Source organism: Chiloscyllium plagiosum, unplaced genomic scaffold (genome assembly GCF_037043375.1).
Source record: "Chiloscyllium plagiosum isolate Xiang-an unplaced genomic scaffold, Cpla_swu_hap1 HiC_scaffold_9, whole genome shotgun sequence".
NCBI classification, from domain to species: domain Eukaryota; kingdom Metazoa; phylum Chordata; class Chondrichthyes; order Orectolobiformes; family Hemiscylliidae; genus Chiloscyllium; species Chiloscyllium plagiosum.
This window is the reverse complement of record NW_028270147.1, coordinates 23,939,601-23,957,764: the sequence shown is the minus strand read 5'-3', so window position 1 is coordinate 23,957,764 and position 18,164 is coordinate 23,939,601. Positions and strand designations below refer to the sequence as shown.

The 18,164-nt window shown below is 40.9% G+C and overlaps 1 protein-coding gene and 1 long non-coding RNA gene across 2 annotated transcripts in view; one reads left to right on the top strand and one right to left on the bottom strand.

The window, feature by feature from the left end:
* alg14 (ALG14 UDP-N-acetylglucosaminyltransferase subunit) overlaps positions 1-18,164 on the top strand; it is a 109,576-nt gene that overhangs the window by 70,193 nt on the left and 21,219 nt on the right. The gene's annotated exons all lie outside the window — the stretch shown is intronic.
* Positions 54-13,952, bottom strand: LOC122554203 (uncharacterized). The gene is made up of 3 exons (XR_015758114.1): positions 13,852-13,952; positions 10,860-11,062; positions 54-385 (listed from the first exon to the last, which is right to left on the bottom strand). It is a non-coding gene; the product is annotated as an uncharacterized LOC122554203 (long non-coding RNA).

Genomic DNA, 18,164 nt, shown 5'->3' with positions numbered 1-18,164 from the left:
ACATCTCTGCAATTGGCTGTATCCAAAACCCAGTCAACCACTTCCTGTGACCCCTGAAAGGCTTTTATTGATTTTGTTTTCGAAATTAATTTCACAGCAAGTTTGATTTAAAGAATTAAAAACGTTTAGATGATGTGAGTAGGTTGATTGTCCTGTGAGTGAAAGGCAGGTGGGATTTTGAGTGATGTACTTCTTGGCCACTGTTACTTCCTGGAATTTGAGGGTGAAGGAAAGTGGAGGTGCCAGGGTTGTCCTTTGTCCCTTAACTGGAGAAATGGGAAATTAGAGTTGCCTGAATGCTGCTTTTAAAAGGAGCACTGTTGCAGAGTATTAAACATGTTTGGCGGCAGTATCAGACCTTGCGCTGCAAATACATCTTTATTTCCTAAAAAGGCAAAAGGAATTTCAGTTTAGCTTCTCATCCAGCAAAAAAGCAAGCATGCATTCATAAAAATTCTTTCATAACCACAGAATGGTCCAAAGCACTTCGCAATCAGCGAAGTTCATTGGAAGTGCAGTCGCTGTTATAATGTGGCAGTTCTGTTTTAGTTATTATAGTCAATGGATGATTATTGGCCAGGACCCTGTGAAGAACTTGCTCTCTTTTCTTAGAAATGGTGTCACTGGGTGTTTAATGTGCTCCTGTGAAGCTAGCGTCTCATTCCAAAGAGGGGCATGTCTCTGAATCAGTTCTGGAGTTTTGACATAAATTTAGGTTCTCAAGTCCCTGGAGTGGAACTTGAACCTTTGACCTTCTGATTAAGGCAAGAGTGCCACTAACTGAGCCACGATTAATCCATATTGTCTGTCTGTCTCCACCACTCTCTCCCTCTTTTCATCCTTGCCCCTCTCTGTGTCTGTCACATGAACACGGACACGCAACCAGACCCCTCTGGTTTCAGTACTGAAAACAATTGTTCATCACCTTGGTATGTTATCTTACAGCAATGAGCTTGCAATTCTACATTCCTCTCCATTACAAAGACCTCCACAACAGTCAGTTCACCCACTGCTGCCTGTATCTCAGCCAAATTCATCCATGCTTTAGATTCCTCCAAAATAGTCCATTTCAATACGTCTGTGGATGGCCTCCCATCCTCCACCTTCCTTAAATGTCACCTTATCCAAAACCTCAGCTACCCTTGTGTTGATTACGTCCATCAGGCTTGTCCTTCCTGATCTGCGTTTTATCCTTGCCCTCCAGTACCCTGATTTAAAATGATTATAATAACTATCTGTGCCACCCCCCACTTGTCATTCCTTCCCTCTTGTTTCCCTCATTGGTGGCTGTGCACGTAACTACGTCGACCCCTATACTTCAACTATTCCACTAATCTTTTGTTTTAAGACTCTCTTTAAAGTGCATCCATGATCAAGCTAACAGTCTTCTTCTGAATATCTTCTTGACATGAATCTATTTCTTGTCATTGAATTGTAGAGTTTCTATGTTATTAGTGCTAAGTAAATGGGTCTTTGTTTTTAAAACAGTTTGTGCTTCCTTATGAGGTAAAAGCACATACTGGCCATGATAAAGGATGGGAGAAAATGAGGACTGCAGAAGCTGGAGATCAGAGTGTGGTGCTGGAAAAGCACAGCAAGTCGGGCAGCATCCGAGAAGCAGGACAATCGACATTCCGGGCATAAGCCCTTCATCAGGAATGAGGCTTGTGGGCTGGGGTGGGGTGAGCTGAGAGGTAAATGGGAAGGGGGCTGGGGTTGAGGGGGGAAGGTAGCTGAGAAAGCGACTGGTAGATGAAGGTGAGGAAGAAGGTGATTGGTCAGAGAGGAGGGTGGAGCAGATAAATGGGAAGGGTGATGGACAGGTCAGGAGGATGGTGCTGAGTTGGAGGCCTGGGACTGAGATAATGTGGGGAGAGGGGAAATAAGGAAATTGACAAAATCTACATTTATCCCATGTGGTTACAGGATCGCAAGACAGAATATGAGGCATTCTTCCTCCAGGTGTGAGGTGGTAAGGGTTGCCCCCCGCCCCCCCCATTTATCTTTCAGGCCCCCCAGCCCACAAGTCTCATTCCTGATGAAGGGCTTATGCTTGAAATGACGATTCTCTTGCTCCTTGGATGCTGCCTGACCTGCTGTGCTATTCCAGCACCACACACAATAATAAAGGATAGTTTTTATACAGAAGTTGAGGTGGGGAGGGGAGGGGAGAGTAAATGACAGGTGGAGAAAGAGCCCAAAATGAGAGAATTACAGTCGAACAGACAGAGAGGTGGTAAAAGGTCAGTCAACATTGAATGGCTGCCAGTGGGGTCTATTAGTGGCTGACAATGTGTAGTGAGTGATAGTAAGGTCTGGTGTGTGGGGGGGGTTGGGAGAAGAACATGGAAGTAGGTGCCTCATACCTTAAAATTGTTGAACTCGATATTGAGTCCAGAAGGCTGCAGGGTTTTCAAGCGGAAAATGAGGTGCTGTTCTTCCAGCTTGCGTTGAGCTTCACTGGAGCACTGCAGCAAGCCTGAGACAGAGATGTTGCCCAGGCTACAGGGTGGTGTATTGAAGTTTCAGGAATCTGTAAGCTCAGGGTCTCTTTTTGCGGCAGAATGTAGGTGTTCCATGAAGCCCCCGCAGTCTACACTTGGTTTCCACAAAGTAGAGGAGACCACATTGTGAGCAGCGAATGCGTAGACTGGATTGAGTGAAGTGCAGGTAAAGCACTGCTTCACCAAGTGTTTGGGCCCTTGGATACTGAGGAGGGAGGAAGTAAACAGGGAGGTATTACAGGGGAAGTTGCAATGGGGCTGTGGAGGGATGTTGGGAGTATTCCTGGAGGAACAGTCTCTGCAGAAGGCTGACAAGGGAGGGGAGGGGAATGTGTGTCTAGTGGTGGCATCTCATGGAGGTGGAAGAAGTGGCAGTTGTTGATCCTCTGAGTGTGGAAACCGGTGGGATGGTAGATAAGGTCAAAGGAAACCCTATCATTGTCATGGGAGGGAAGAGAGGGGGTGATGAAGGGCAAGTGTGGGAGACTTAGCTGAGGGCCCTGTCAACCACAGCGCTGGGAAATCCTCAGTTTAGGAAGAAGCTGTGGATGCCTCTTTTATCGAACATCATCAGAACAAATGTGATAGAGATCCGGTAGAATAAAGTTACAAATCACACAACACCAGATTATAGTCCAACCAGGTTTAATTGGAAGCACTAGCTTTTGGAGCGCCGCTCCTTCATCAGGTGGTTATGGAGTGCACAATTGTGAGACACAATTTATTGCAAAGAATACAGAATATACAGAATTTTGTGGTGTGATCTGGTGTTGTGTGATTTTTAACTTTGTACACCCCAGTCCAACAACGGTATCTCCAAATCTGGGAGAATGGAATAGAATCTTTACAGGAAGCAGGGTGTAAGGATGTATAGTCAAGGTAACTGTGGGAGTTGGTGCATTTGTAGTGGATATTGGTGGCCACTTCCCCAGAAATGGAAGGAGAGATGTCGAGGAAGGGAGGAGAGAAGCCCAAGATGGACCAGGTGAAGGTGAGAGCTGGGTGGAAATTGGAAGCAAAATTAATTAAATCTAGGTGAGAGGGGGGATGCAGCACTGATGATGTCATCGATGTACCAAAGAAAGAGTTATGGGTGGGAGCGAGAATAAGGCTGGAAGAAGGAATATACTACGTACACCACAAGGAGACAGGTATAACTAGGACCTGTGTGGATACCCAGGCCACCCCTCTGATCTGAAAAAAGTGAGAGGAATTAAGAGTTGGTGTTCAGGGTGAAGATGAGCTCAGCCGGGAGAGGAGAGTAGTACTGGATGGGTTCAGGCCTTCCAGGAAGAAGCAGAGGGCCCTGAGATCATCCTGACGGGGGGGATGGACGGCTAAAGGGATTGCACCTCCATGATAAAGAGGAGGCGGCTCATGCCCCTGAAGCAGAAATTCTGAAGCATAAAGTGTCAGAGGAGCTGCAGTTGTCAGCGGGAAAGGATTGGACAAAGGGAGAAAAAAAACCGAGTTGATTGGGAAGAGATGAGTTCTATGGGGCAAGAACAAGCAGAAACAATGGGTCTGCCCAGGCAGTCCTGTTTGTGGATTTTGGGAATGAAGTAAAAATGAGTTGTGTGGTCTTGAGAGACTGCGAGCTTGGAGGCAGTGGAGGGGAGATCACCAAATGGAATGAAGATCTTACTTTTCTCTTGGAGCTCATAAAGTGAGAACATTGACAAGTTACAGCTTGACAAAGCACAGAACTTCGTAACATTTCATAGTGTAAGACATTGTTTGTGGTGATGAGCCTTTTCGAGTTCACAAATGAGATCCTAAAGGACTAAGACATTATAGGTTGGTTGATAATGACTTCAGTAAATGCAGTGATGAAAAGTGACTTACATTATTGTCCAAATCTTTAACAACCTATAATGCTTTGAAGTGGAACAAAAACCATAATTTTTCTCCCCTTCCACGAAGGGTTCAGAAAAGATTTACAAGGATATTGCCAGGGTCGGAGGATTTGAGCTACAGGGAGAGGCTGAACAGGCTGTGGCTGTTTTCCCTGGAGCGTCGGAGGCTGAGGGGTGACCTTGTAGAGGTTTACAAAATTATGAGGGTCATGGACAGGATAAATAGACAAAGTCTTTTCCCTGGGATTAGGGAGTCCAGAACTAGAGGGCATAGGTTTGGGGTGAGAGGGGAAAGATATAAAAGAGACCTAAGGGGCACTTTTTCACACAGAGGGTGGTACGTGTATGGAATGAGCTGCCAGAGGAAGTGGTGGAGGCTGGTACAGTTGCAACATTTAAGAGGCATTTGGATGGGTGTATGAATAGGAAGGTTTTGGAGGGATATGGGCCAGGTGCTGGCAGGTGGGACTAGATTGGGTTGGGATATCTGGTCAGCATGGACTGGTTGGACCGAAGGGTCTGTTTCCATGCTGTACATCTGTATGACTCTATGATGTCTCACAGTGGAATAAGGTTTCACCAACAGTAGAAGCTATCTAGTATCGTTGCCAATAATTGCAGTCTTTCTAAGTGAGTCTAACTGTTGGAAATCAGAATGCAGTTGTGTAGTGACAATGATGAAAATGAATGAATCATGAATGAAATTTATATTCCAGGTGGAGTGAGGGCCTGCCGGAAAAAATCTTGCAGAAGATCTGGAGTTGTTCACTTAAGTTGTTAGTGAAAGTTGCATCAAATAAAGTTTATGAAACTTCCTAATGTGTTTGACAGAAGCAGTATAAAACAAAGTATGACACCAAGCCATATAAGGGGAATTAAGTTGGATATGCAAAACATTGTTCAAAGTAGTAGGTCTTTTGTAAAGGAGCATTCAATGTAAATCAGTAGAAAGGTGAGAAGAGGGTAATACAGAGCTTTAGTTGAGTCAGCTAAAGGTGCAGCCATCAAAGGCAGAAAAATTAAATCCATCATTCACAGGCAGTTGGAAATAAAGGAATGCAACTTTCTGGAGTAGACATTTTAAATGTATACCAGTAGATCTACCTTGACAGTGCGAAGGAGAGTGATTTTACAAAACAACTCTTGTCTTTTGTAATATCCTTAAATGCTTTGCAACCAATCACCAATTGGTGATGACAATAAAAGGATAAATATTGGCCAATCCACTGGGGGAGTTAAATTAATCCGACATCAGCCATTGGGGATAACTAGAATCTATTTTAAGGAAGTGCTAACAGGGTATTTGGGAATTCTTAATATACTTAGGAAGCGTCAACACCATTTTAAGAGATGCAATTGCGTTTGAGAGCTATTGGAACTTTTTGAGGGAGTAACTGACCTACTAGATGAAAGCAAATCAGTTGTTATGTTTCGAGGTTTTGGAAGGCAGTGACGAGCGGTTATATATAATTGGGCTCATTTGATTTGGTGGTAATATAATGAGGATCGGTGAATGGACAAAAAAAAAGCAGATCATTTTGAGGATGACTGAGAAAGTCATTTAATTCTACAGGGATCCGTGCATACCAGTAGATATTTAAAATCTAGATTATTAATTTGCATGTTTCAATCTTTCAATTCATTTTCCTCTCCTGCCACAGTACAGAAATGTGTACATGAAATCACATCTCCCTTGCTTACACAGCACATCACTTTTTAAATCTATGTGCTATTGTTCTTTTCCTTGTTATGAGTGGGAGCAGCTTCTCCATGTAGAAATATGGATACATAGAAAATAGCTACAGGAGTACGCCATTTGGCCCTTCGAGTTTGCAACACCATTCAAATATGATCATGGCTAATCATGCATTCTCAGGACTCCATTCACACTTTCTCCCCGTACCCCTTAATCCCTGTAGCTGCAAGGGCCATGTCCAGCTCTCTCTCGGATATATCTCATGAACTGGCCCCAATGGCTTTCTGTGGGAGAGTATTCCACAGGTTCACAACACTCTGAGCAAAGAAATTCTTTCTCATCCCAGCCCCTTATTCTTAGAGTGTGATCCCTACTTCTGGACTTATCCAACATCGGGAACATTCTTCCTACATCTACCCTGTCCAGTTCCACTAGTAAGTTTTATAAGTTTCAATGAGATCTCTCCCTCAATCTTCTAAATTCCAGTGAGTACAAGCCCAATCGATCCAGTCTTTGCTCACATGTCACTTCTGCCATTATGGGAATCAGTCTGGTCTCTCTCAGTAGCAAGAATGCCCTTCCTCAGACTAGGAGACCAAAACTGCACACAGTACTCAAGGTGTGGCCTTACCAAGGCCCTGTATAACTGCAGCAAGACATCCTTCCTCCGATATTCAAATCCTCTCGCTATGAAGGCCAGCATGCCATTAGCGTTCCTCACTGCCTGCTGCACCTACATACCAACCTGCAGCGACTGTTCCACCATGACACCCAGATCTCATTATACCTCACCTTTTCCTAAACTGCCACCATTCAGATAATAAGCTGCCTTCCTGTTTTTGCGACCAGAGTAGATAACCTCGTATTTGTCTACATTGTATCGCATTTGCCAAGTACAGACTCTATACAGCCTGCTTGTAATTTTGAAAACTTCTTATCAAATCTCCTCTCAGCCACCTTCTCTCCAAGGAGAACTGTGCCAACTTCTTCAATCTAGCAGCAATGCCTTCTCTTCACACTCCTTTACCATGACTCCCATTGTTCGGCAAGGACCTAACCTTGATCCTTTCCTATTGCTCATCTACATGCTGCCCTTCAGCAATAGAAGACACAGATTCACATTTCCTCAGGGCATTTAGATCTTCTATTTCATCACTTTTCTGAACTGTGTCATTGTTGTACATTATCAAACTGCTTATCCAGCATCCAGTATTAGATGAGTAGAGATGTCCATCAAATAACTATCAGGAAATCTAAATGCAATGCTTTCTGTTCTCCTGTATAGATTCCTTACAACAACTAAAACCAGAATGTTCACCATCTTTTGCCATATTTGCTCCCAATCACCCCTCTAAACCTTCACAAAAGTTACCTGTTTCTCCCTCCATAATGATCTTGATTCCACCCTCTCTCAGCTTATCTGTTCAAACTCTCATCCCACTCCTTCTTTACCTGATAACTATTCCAACAACACATGACTGTCTTCCCAATGTGTACTCTCTGTGAACGAGAAGTTGTCCAAAACTCTCTGCTCTCATGTCCTTGCATGAATCAAGTCCCTTTCACTCATCATCCTAATGCATAATGATCTACATTGGCTTTAAGCAATGACTTGATTTTGAATTGCTCATCCATAATTTTCAAGCCCCCTCTATAATCTCCTTTACCCCATTAACCATCCAAGATTTCTTTGTCTAATCGTCTCTTCTGCATGCCTGCTTTTCATTGCTTCATCTCTTGGTCACATTCCAAATTGCTTCTATCCTAAGCTCTGAAATTCCCTCACTAAACCTTTTTTCCCCCTCTATTTCCTCATCCTTCCTTCTTTAACTTCTCAAACTTTATTTTGGATTTTGGCCATCTGTCCTCACGTATCCTCATATGGGTTGTTATCAAGTTTTGCTTCATAACACACTGTGATATTCACTGGGACATTTTAACACTCTATTGGTGTTATGTAAATATTGTTGCAGTGGATTAGGCTACCAAGTGTGATGTATCCAAGTTTGCTGACAGTGCAAAGTTAGATGGGAAAGTAAACTTGGACGAAGAAGCCGTTTGGAGGCTGAAAAGAAATATCAGTCTGTAACATATTGGACAAGAAGAGAAGTGGGACTTGAGCCTTCTGATTCACTGGCAAAAATACTACAACAGAGCTACACTGAACACTATAATAACAATAAGCATGTTACGTCACACTGAGTAGATCATATTCATTTGCAGTAACTCATACTGAGTTTTTATTACATGCTTGTGTGAGATTGATTCGAGGATCAAATTCCCTACACGTCAATTTTATTATTGAAATTGTCAATTACTGGTATTTTTCTTTACTGTACTTTTTTAAAAATTCCATCTTTCCTTCTAAAATGGCAGGATACACAGGAAAGTCCAAGGATCAAGATGTTATCAGGTTGGAGGATAGCTGCCATTTAGGTGTAGGGTGTGTTGGTCTTGTAGGTCAGTTCAGGGCCTGGATTTTGACAGCCTTTATCAAAGGGAGGGAGCTAGACTTGGTTGAACCAGGGTGGATCACCTAGGGGCTTATTGAATCTGTGTGGCCATGTACTTTTGCAGTATGAGAGAATGTCCTTTATTTATTAGCACAGAGGAATTAGAGCCTTAATTTGCCTGAAGTTAGATGGCAGTTTTAAGGTTTCATGACATGGTAGAGAGTTGGGAACATTGATTTACAACAAGGGGACAGTTAGAAGTTCCACTGCCATTTCCTGAGAGACATGCCCAGTTCTGGAGATGATTTTTAAGCCCCACCCTCTCACTCCTTCATTCCCTCACCTCCAAATTCCTTACCTCACAAGTTTTATACCCTACTTACACAATTTGGTCGCGTGTCAAGACAGAAATGCCAGGCCCAATGATCGTGAAGTATGTGTGACAGTAGGAAAGGTGAGAAACAGAATATGCGTCCTCAATTCAAGACCTTGAATGTCAATAGAAAAGTCAATATTGGAGCATACTGTTTCAAAGGATATAGTGTACCCCACTAGTGGTACATTGTCGTTGCTGCAGTAATATGTTATTGATAGGGGTCAGTTGGCTGGATGTCTGGTTGTAATGCAGAGTGATGCCATTAATGTGGGTTCAATTCCCACATCAAAAGAGATTCCTACTCTCCATCTCAACCTCCTCTTCCCGCCTGAGGTATGGTGATCCTCCAGGTTAAACCATCACCAGTTGTCTGTCTTTAGAGAGCCCAGAGAGCAGCTCCGTGGTCTGGTAAAAAGATGGCTAACTCTGTTGTTAATAGAAAAAGCAATGGAAAAGAGAGTGCATGCAAATTAACTAAAATAGAAACTGTGTGTTACAATAAATAGTCTCTGGTCTATTTCAACACACTGGATGTAATATTTTACATTTGGGCTTGTCACTGATAGTAATGTTTTTAAACATCAGTAAAAGCTCATGACACGCTGGGAGTTTAAACACTACTAATAAATTTCCACTCTTAAAATAACAACTGAACAGTTTTGGAACAGAAGCTCACATCAAATATCTCAGTTGCTTTCTGTTAGTTCCCTGTTACTGTAATTCTGCATAGCAGTTTTTAAAAGTTTAATACTTTTGGCTTCAGAGTATCGTAAGTACTTTTCTAAAATGTGTGTGCTTTCCTGCTTGGAGCTTAATTGTCCTTGGGGTAGTGACAGTGTCTAACATTACAATATGCTGAGATCACAGAAATGCAACATAAACATCCTTCGAAAGGTCATGGTGGAATCTTTAGGGTTTGGAACTTTCAGCAGAACTGACTTGAAGCAGCATTGAAAATTTAACAATTTCTCCCACTTCTGCTTTTAGTACAGTTTTACGTTATCCACCTGTGTCTTGACGTTTTCTAGTTTGGTGTTTTCCAATTAGTATTTTCCCCATTTTGATTGGTTGAAGCTTTTTGATGCTAGCTTTAAATCTGTTAGGACTGTATTTTTGAAGTGACATTTTTTTAATGTAAAAGTAGTAAATGCAAAATAATTTTTAAAATATGGATGTAGGAGACATAAAAAGAACACAGAAACAAACTGGACACCGAGATCTGTGAGAATCCAAAAGTGAGGGAGGACAATTTGACATTGTGCATTTAAATCCTTTGCTGGAGTCAGTACTGGGAGGAAAAATCCTTTAAATGATTGAGCAAAGGAGGCAATGGTCACAATATGCAAACATTTAGAATATAATAAAATCAGTTGAAGGATTTAGTCATCTGTAAGCAAAACCTTCAGATTTTATCTGTCTGTCTGACTTTCTGCCAATTCTCCTCCTCTCATTCCTCGCTTTGCTTGCCTCTATTTGGAGCTGGCTGACTGACTTATTTTCTTTTTGCAGCCTTTGTGATGACATTTGTAGATCATGTTTCCCCCTTTTCTCTCACTTTTTGTTAAACTTAATGCAGCTTATGAAATACACTTTGCTGTTTCTTTGCTTGTGTCACGCATATTGTCTTTTTTTCCCTGTCTAGGGAAAAAAAGGTGCAGATCCGAACTTGTGTTGTGTGGATCATTGTAAAATGCCTAATAGCAAGATGAGGTGCGGTTTCTTGAGCTCTTGCTGTGCTTCATTGGAAAGCTGCAGGAGGCTGAAGGCTGGAAGGTCAGGGTATGTGGACGGCAGAAATAAGATGTCCAGTAACTGGAAGTTTGGGGTCCTTCCAATGGACTCAACAAAGTTGTGCTAAACAATCTACTAACCTGTGTTTAGTTAGCTTGCTGTCGAGCAGATAGCATTGTTAACAGCAAATGCAGTATACCAAACAGGGTTGGTTTTAGCAATAAAGACAAAGGTGTGACTTACCAGCACGCACTCAGGTGAAATCAGCCAGTGACTTCAGGCATCTGTGATAGGTACTTTAACTCAGAAATCCTAAATTTACTGTTAAAAATCTTCTGTTCATCCACAAAGTACAGTACAATGGTGTAATCCATATTGGTAGCATTCAGCAATGAACTGACTGTACTGATGTAAACTTGTTGTACTGGCTTAGTTCTCCACGAAAGCTAGCAGAAAATTAAGATTCAAGTAATTAGGATTGAGTGAGTTTTTAAATGGAACAATAAATAATCAATACTTCTAAATAATCTCTCTAGCCCTCTAAATGTAATTTCTCAAATGTGGAGTCTCATTCCTTTAGAAGTTAATAATTAATATCTTCTGTCAGTCTTTTTTTTTTCCTCTTTTTGTTTATCCTGTCTGTATTTTCCTCGCCTTTAGTTTGTTTTCTGTGCATCATCTAAATTTACTTTTCTTCCTTTTATAAATCCTGGTTTAGATTCTGGATGTCTAAGTGAAGGTTCTTCATTCTGGTTGAAGAGCCACCTGTTTCTTGATCTGATCACAACACTGATGTTTTGACCTCCTGAAATGGTCACCATGCTGGATCAGATCCTAAAATAGAGCAAAATTTGCCTTGTAACAATTGCAGAAATCTGCGGGCAGTTGAATGGAGGTGAACACTAATCTTGATTCCATTGTAAAAATTTGCACCACTGCCACATTTTTTTCTTTCAACCTTCCTGTTTGTTTTAGAGTAGGAAAGTCATGTCTTCATGAACAAACCTGATGTCATCACTTTTCATCAAAATACATTTGTATTTGAAGGAGATGACCAAGAAATAGATGATACCTGTATACTGAAAAACTGGAGAGTACTGATGTCTTCTAAACTACATTCTACTGACTGCAGAAGGCGGCTGTTGCTGCTAAAGAGCAAATTAAACTGCGTTTTGGAACCATTAGTGTTTATTGGACAGTATAAGGCATTAAGTGGGCTACTTACAGTTAAAGATATTTGCTGATGTATACACGTGTTAATATATTGAAGGAGTGATTGATTCCAGATACAAGGACAAGAGTATTTAAATTCAAGAAAAATAGTAAGTCATCTTTTATTTACATCACCTCCTTCACAACTTCAAGATGCCCTGAAGTAGTTTTACAGTCAATTTGTTTCCAATAAACTCCCAAAAATAGTGATTCCAACTCGCCCATACTGACCAGATATCCTAAATTAAGCTAGTCATAACTGCCAGCATTTGGCCCATATCCCGCCAAACCTTTCCAATTTATGTATCCAGGTGCCTTCTAAATGTTGTAATTGTACCAGCCTTCACCAATTCCTCTGTCAATTCATTCCATTCACATACCATCCTCTGTGGGGAAAATGTTGTCCCTTATGTCCCTTTTTAAATCTTTCCCCCAACATGTGTCAATCATCTTGAACCAAAATCCTATTCACTCTATTCATGCCCCTCATGATTTTATAAACCTCTATAAGGTCACTCCTCAGCTTCAGATGCTCCAGGGAAAACGGTCCCACCCTATTCAGCCTCTCCTTAGAGCTCAAACCCTCCAACCCTGGCAATATCCTTGTAAATCTTTTCAAGTTTCACAACGAACTTTCCTGTAGCAGGGAGACCAGAATTGAATGTAGTATTCCAAATGTGGCCTAACCAATGTCCTGTACAGTTGCAACATGACATCCCAACTCCTATACTTGATGTATTGAGCAATAAAGGCAAGTATATCAAATGCCGCCTTCACCACCCTGTCTACATGAGACTGCACATTTAATGTGCTTTTTTATGTAAGATAAATATTAGCCAGGGCACTGAGCAGAATTCCTCTGCTCTTCAAAATAATGCCACATTATCCTCTATTTCCACCTGAGAGCAGATGCAGGCTCAAAAGATAGAACCTCTGGTGCAGCACTCCTTTGGGATTGTACTGGAATTTCAACCATTAATTAGTGACCCATCATTGGAGTAACAACTTGTATGCAGCATCCTGATTGGAGATAAGTGCTTTTAAATAAGCCAGAGCTGACATTGACCTTATCAGTGCACAATTCATATCAGTGAGCTTGATATTGTTTTATTACCAGTTCCGTCTTTCCTGCGAAAAAAAATCAAAGAACTGTGAATGCTGGAAATCAGATACCAAACTGTTCTGGAGAAGGGTCACTGGACCTGAAACGTTAACTCTGTTTTCTCTCCACAAATGCTGCATTTCTCTAGCAATTTCTGTTTTTGTTCCATCTTTACCGATTTGTTTGGGAAAAAAAGGAAGCTGTAATGAAAACGGGAGCAAAGCAGAACACAATAAACTGGAGTAACAGGCAGTCATTTTGTTACATTTATTTCTGGACCAGCCAAACATTTGTCGCCAAGAAACTTTTCAAAACTACTGGAAACAAAGAAAGTATTGCATAAATGCAGTTTGATATTTTTTAAAGAGGTCAGTGTGGTCTTCTGGAACAGTGACCCAATCCAGTGTATTTCAGAAAGCAGGCAACAGTATACACAAAGATGTTTATATTGTGGAGTTTAATGGTAAATCGTGTAAATGTGGAAGCTTGATTTTTTTAGCTTAGAAAACCCAAAAATGAAAAAGTTTTGAGATTTTTGGAATCAACTAGACTAGGGTCAGAAGCAAGTTGGTGTTTTTCAGAGCAGTTCAGGGAATGTTATCTTTATAAGCCAGAGTTTAGTTTGTATTGTTTGCAAACTGAGAGTTTGGTAAGAAATCTGCAAGACGTTAGAAGCTGATAAAATTTAAGTTCAGTTTGTTTTTTGTTTCAATGCAAAAACACCCCATCATTCACAGGAAAGAAACTGAGAAGAATCAGTTAAGTAGAACTTCAAGATTTCATACCAAGGGTAATCATTCTAAATTTGAATTTCTATAAATTGGTATTGGAAAATAACTTGCCAACTTTGTTTATGCTAGATATTTTTCTATACTATACATTTAGCTTTATTATTTAATTTGTGTAATAATGTATGCTTACCTTTATTGGTCAGTGCGTTGAGTATAGACATTGGGAGGTCATGTGACAGGACATCGGGTAGCCCAGTTTTGGAATACTTTGTGCAACTCTGGTCTCCCTGCTGTCGGAAGGATGGTATGAAAAGATTTCAGAGAAGACTTACAAGAATATTGCCAGTGTTGGACAATTTAAGCTACAGGGAGAGGCTGAATAGGTTGGGGCTATTTTCCTTGGGGCATCTGAGGCTGACGGGTGACCTAATGGAGATCTCTAAAATCATGAGGGGGCATGGATAGGCTAAATAGACAAAGTCTTTTCCCCAGTATGTGGGGGATTCCAAAACTAGAGGGCATAGGTTTAAGGTGATAGGGGTAGGATAAAAAAGGGACTTAATGGACAACGTTTTCACACAGGGTGGTGTGTGTATGCAATGAGCTGCCAGATGAAGTGGTGGAGGCTAGTACAATTACAACATTACAATGTAATTGCACCATTACATTGGATAGGTATATGAATGGGAAGGGTTTATAGGGATATGGGTCAAATGCTGGCAAGTGGGACTAGATTAATTTAGGATATCTCGTCGGCATGGATGAGTTGTTCTGAAGAGTCTGTTTCCGTGCTATACAACCCTATGACTCTGTAATGATGTTAAAGAAAACCCGCAGCCTCGTGTGAATGAATATGTTTCCATGATTGACTAACACAGTAAACAAAGATCATATTTTAATTTTCTATCAAATCAGGTTGCATTCTAACTTGTCTGACTTGTCCAGTAGTACCATTAGCTGGAATCGCAACAGTAGCCTTGTATAGTCACAGGATGCCCTGAATTGCTCAATCATCTATCATGTACTTTGGAAATACAGTCACCATTGTTATGGGAAGAATTCTGAAGTTTCTAAAAAAATAGTATCTTTGCCTCTCCCTATCCTGAATCTTCTCCTGAAAAGCATGGTCTGCTGGACTCGCTGTTTCTTTGAATCCAGCCATTTGCTCCACTACTAATGCAGCTACTTCATTTAGGAGTGACCTCCCTGAAACATTTTGCTCTCCTTTTCAAAGCTTGCACTTAAATCCCACCTCTGCCCACTCACCTCATCTTTTTTCTTTTGAGTAATATACAGTATTTTTCTCTCTTAGCTTTTGTGAACTGTTCCTTTTTAAAAGGCAATCATTATAAATATAATTTGACCTTCCATTAGAATAGAATCTCCCAATGCTCTGTTAAGGTTAGATGTGCCTGGGTGCAACAATTTTCCCATGAGTAAGTGCAGTTCTTTCCTGTGACCTTGATTTGAGTGGATCAAGAAGGCTACAAACTTTTGACATCCAGCGCTTTGCTCACATGATGAGAATATTTCAGTGTTATGGACTAGGCCAGACCACTCATAACATTCTTAAGCAGGCAGCCCAGACCATTAGTTTGCAATTTGTTTCAGTAAGTGTACAGTGAAAATTATCAGGATTAAGTTAGCGAGCTTGACTCTCGGGTTTAAAAGGGGCAAACATTTATTCACAAAATTACACAATGAAACATGAGGAACAGCATAAGGAACCCCTACAGAACTCAGTCAATTCAAACTAGACTTAAGTATGCTGTTCCGAATATACACAACATTCCCAATAAGCAAACCCCCTATAAAACACAGTACAAAAAAGGGGCAGATGCTTACAGGTTGAAGTTAGAAGGACAGAAGAGAGAGTTTCCACACAGCTCACTGTTGAACTCCCAACCGGTTCTGGACTGAACTAAACTACTCAGCTCAGCTAGAGAGCTGACCACTCCCTTTTCTTTATACAGGTCACTTCTAAAGCATGACCACTTTAGTTTGAAGTCTCATCTGTTTACCTATCAACAAAAAGGGCTCTCAATACCCATTAATCTCTTTGCCAAGTCAGTCTGACCAGAGCTTGGCCTGGTTTATTGCCCCTCTGAAAAAAATCAAGGACAGTATTCTTGAGCCAAGGAACAGCTTTTAGAAACAAAAGGACTAATCTTGTGACATGAGAAAGGTACAATATTTCAATTTCCCTGTGCTATCTGTCCTACTTTCTTTAGTGAGATATGGAAATCACTGGCAAGGCCAGCATTAGTTGCTCGTGTCTACTTGCCCTTGAATTAAGTGACTTGCTTATTCCATTTCAGAGAGTAGTTAAGAGTCAACCACATTTCATTTGCAGACAAGCCAGGTATGAACAGCAGTTTTCTTTCTCTGAAGGATATCGGATGATTGGGGCATTTTGAAGAACAAACTGCATTGCTGTCTTGAGCACTGTCTGGTTATTGGTTGTTTCAAGCAAACTTGCATGTGTGATTTGAAGTAATTTGATCTTCCTCCTGCAACCTCTATCTCCATTTTTGACCAAAAGATTGGATTTTCACATTAGAAAAATAAATTATATTTCTAGCCACATGATGTGTGATAGCACATTTCCCCAAAGATAGTTAGAGTTCATAGGGGGAAAAAACCCCTGAGCAAATATATAAATTAGGAAATTAAAGCCATGAAAAGATTGACCAGTCAGAGATGTTAACTGGATTTCCCTTGCACTAGATTTTGCCCTTCATATAGTTTAATTCATCCACTGTGCTGAGCTAGACGCTGTTAGATGCCTTGGTGTGGGATGTGAATTGTACCTTTTAAACTTTGTGATACAACAGTAGCCGTCCAATCTCCAGTCCCCACCCCATCACCAGACACACATGCCCTGGGCTGTCATCCTGCTTCTTTCATCCTTCCCTCAATTAACACAAGATGATCAAAACTAAAGCAATAAGTTCACAGGGCTGTGATGTTATCATGAGTTTGGAATGGGCAGAAAACTAGAACATTGAGGCTAAAAGTCCAAGATGTGGCAGATTGAAGGTAGGACTGCAAATGGTCAGAAGCTAGGACTAGTGATTGAAACAAAAAAGAGGATATGCAAATAGTCATACCACAATGTCCAATAGCTATAAATCTCACACTTACGCAGCATGCATGACACAGCAGTTTCTGCCCATCCCAGTTTTTCTACATACCGTTTGCTGCATGTGGGCTCATGTCAAATGTCAGGGTGTTGGACCAGGTCCAACTTGTAAGTTGAGATTTAAACCCATCAAAAAATGTATGTATATTAGGATTGCACTTTTTAAAAATCTTAAAATGTCTTGAGGTACCTCACAAGATAGTTATAAATTTGATACTGAACCACATAAAGCTACTGATAACCAAAAGCTTGATCAATGGGATAGATTCTAAGAAATACCTTTTAAAGGAAGGAAAATGAGGTAAAGAGGCAGAGATGTTGAGGCAGGGTATCTGAGGTTAGGGTCTAATTATCTGAAAGCATAACCACCATTAGTGGAACTATTAAAACCAGGTATGGTGAAGAGGCCAGAATTGGAGAAGTGTAGCTATATCCAAGGGTTGTAGGGCTCGAGAGAAAAGTACAGATAGTATGAAGAAAGGTTGGGAAAATGTTTTTTTTTGTTGCCCTTCCCCATGGAAAAAAAAAGACATCTAGATAAAGCTAATGGAAATTTTAAGTATGAGTTAATACTCTTAAATAATAGGTTGCTTTTGCTGATCAATAATTCAGTAGCAAGGGGCATAATATGAAGGATCACAGTAGGGAAGTGGAATGAGCTATTTATGCTTTAAAGTGGTTATTAAGGCAGACACGAACATTAATTAGAAAGGACCCGCATGAGAATTTGAAAAGAACAAAATTAGAAATATACAGGGGAATTGGATTAGAGAAAATAGCTGCAGCTGGAGAGTTCTTAGCTGCAGCTGGAGAGTTCTTAACTCCAGAGGTGACAGAATCAATTATTCTCCTTCTGACCTGTAATTTCCATAATTCTGTGGGAAAACAAAATTGCACTCATAAATAGGATTTTAAAAGGTGGCAGTGAAAAACAGTCGTTTTATTGTCTCGTTTACAGTGATCAAAGTTTGTTGGCAGCCAATCACTGAGTTTAAGAACATGAGAAACGATAACAAGAGAAGACTCTGTACTTTGTGCCTGCCCCACCATTTTATGTAACCATGGCTGGTCTTGGGCTTCAGTCCCACTTCCCTATCTGTTCCCTGTATCCCTTAATCCCCTGAGATACCAAATATCTCTTGATCCCAGTGTTAAACATTTTCAGTGATGGAGTATTCACAGCCCTCTTTGGGGAGGGAATTTCAAAAATTCACATCCTTCTGAGTGAAGATGTTTCTCCTCATCTGAATCCTAAATGATCAGTCCCATGCACTAGATTCTCCAGCCAGGGAAAACAACCTCTCAAGTTTAACCTGCAGAGCCCTGCCATAACCTTGCCTTTTTCAGTAACATCACATTTC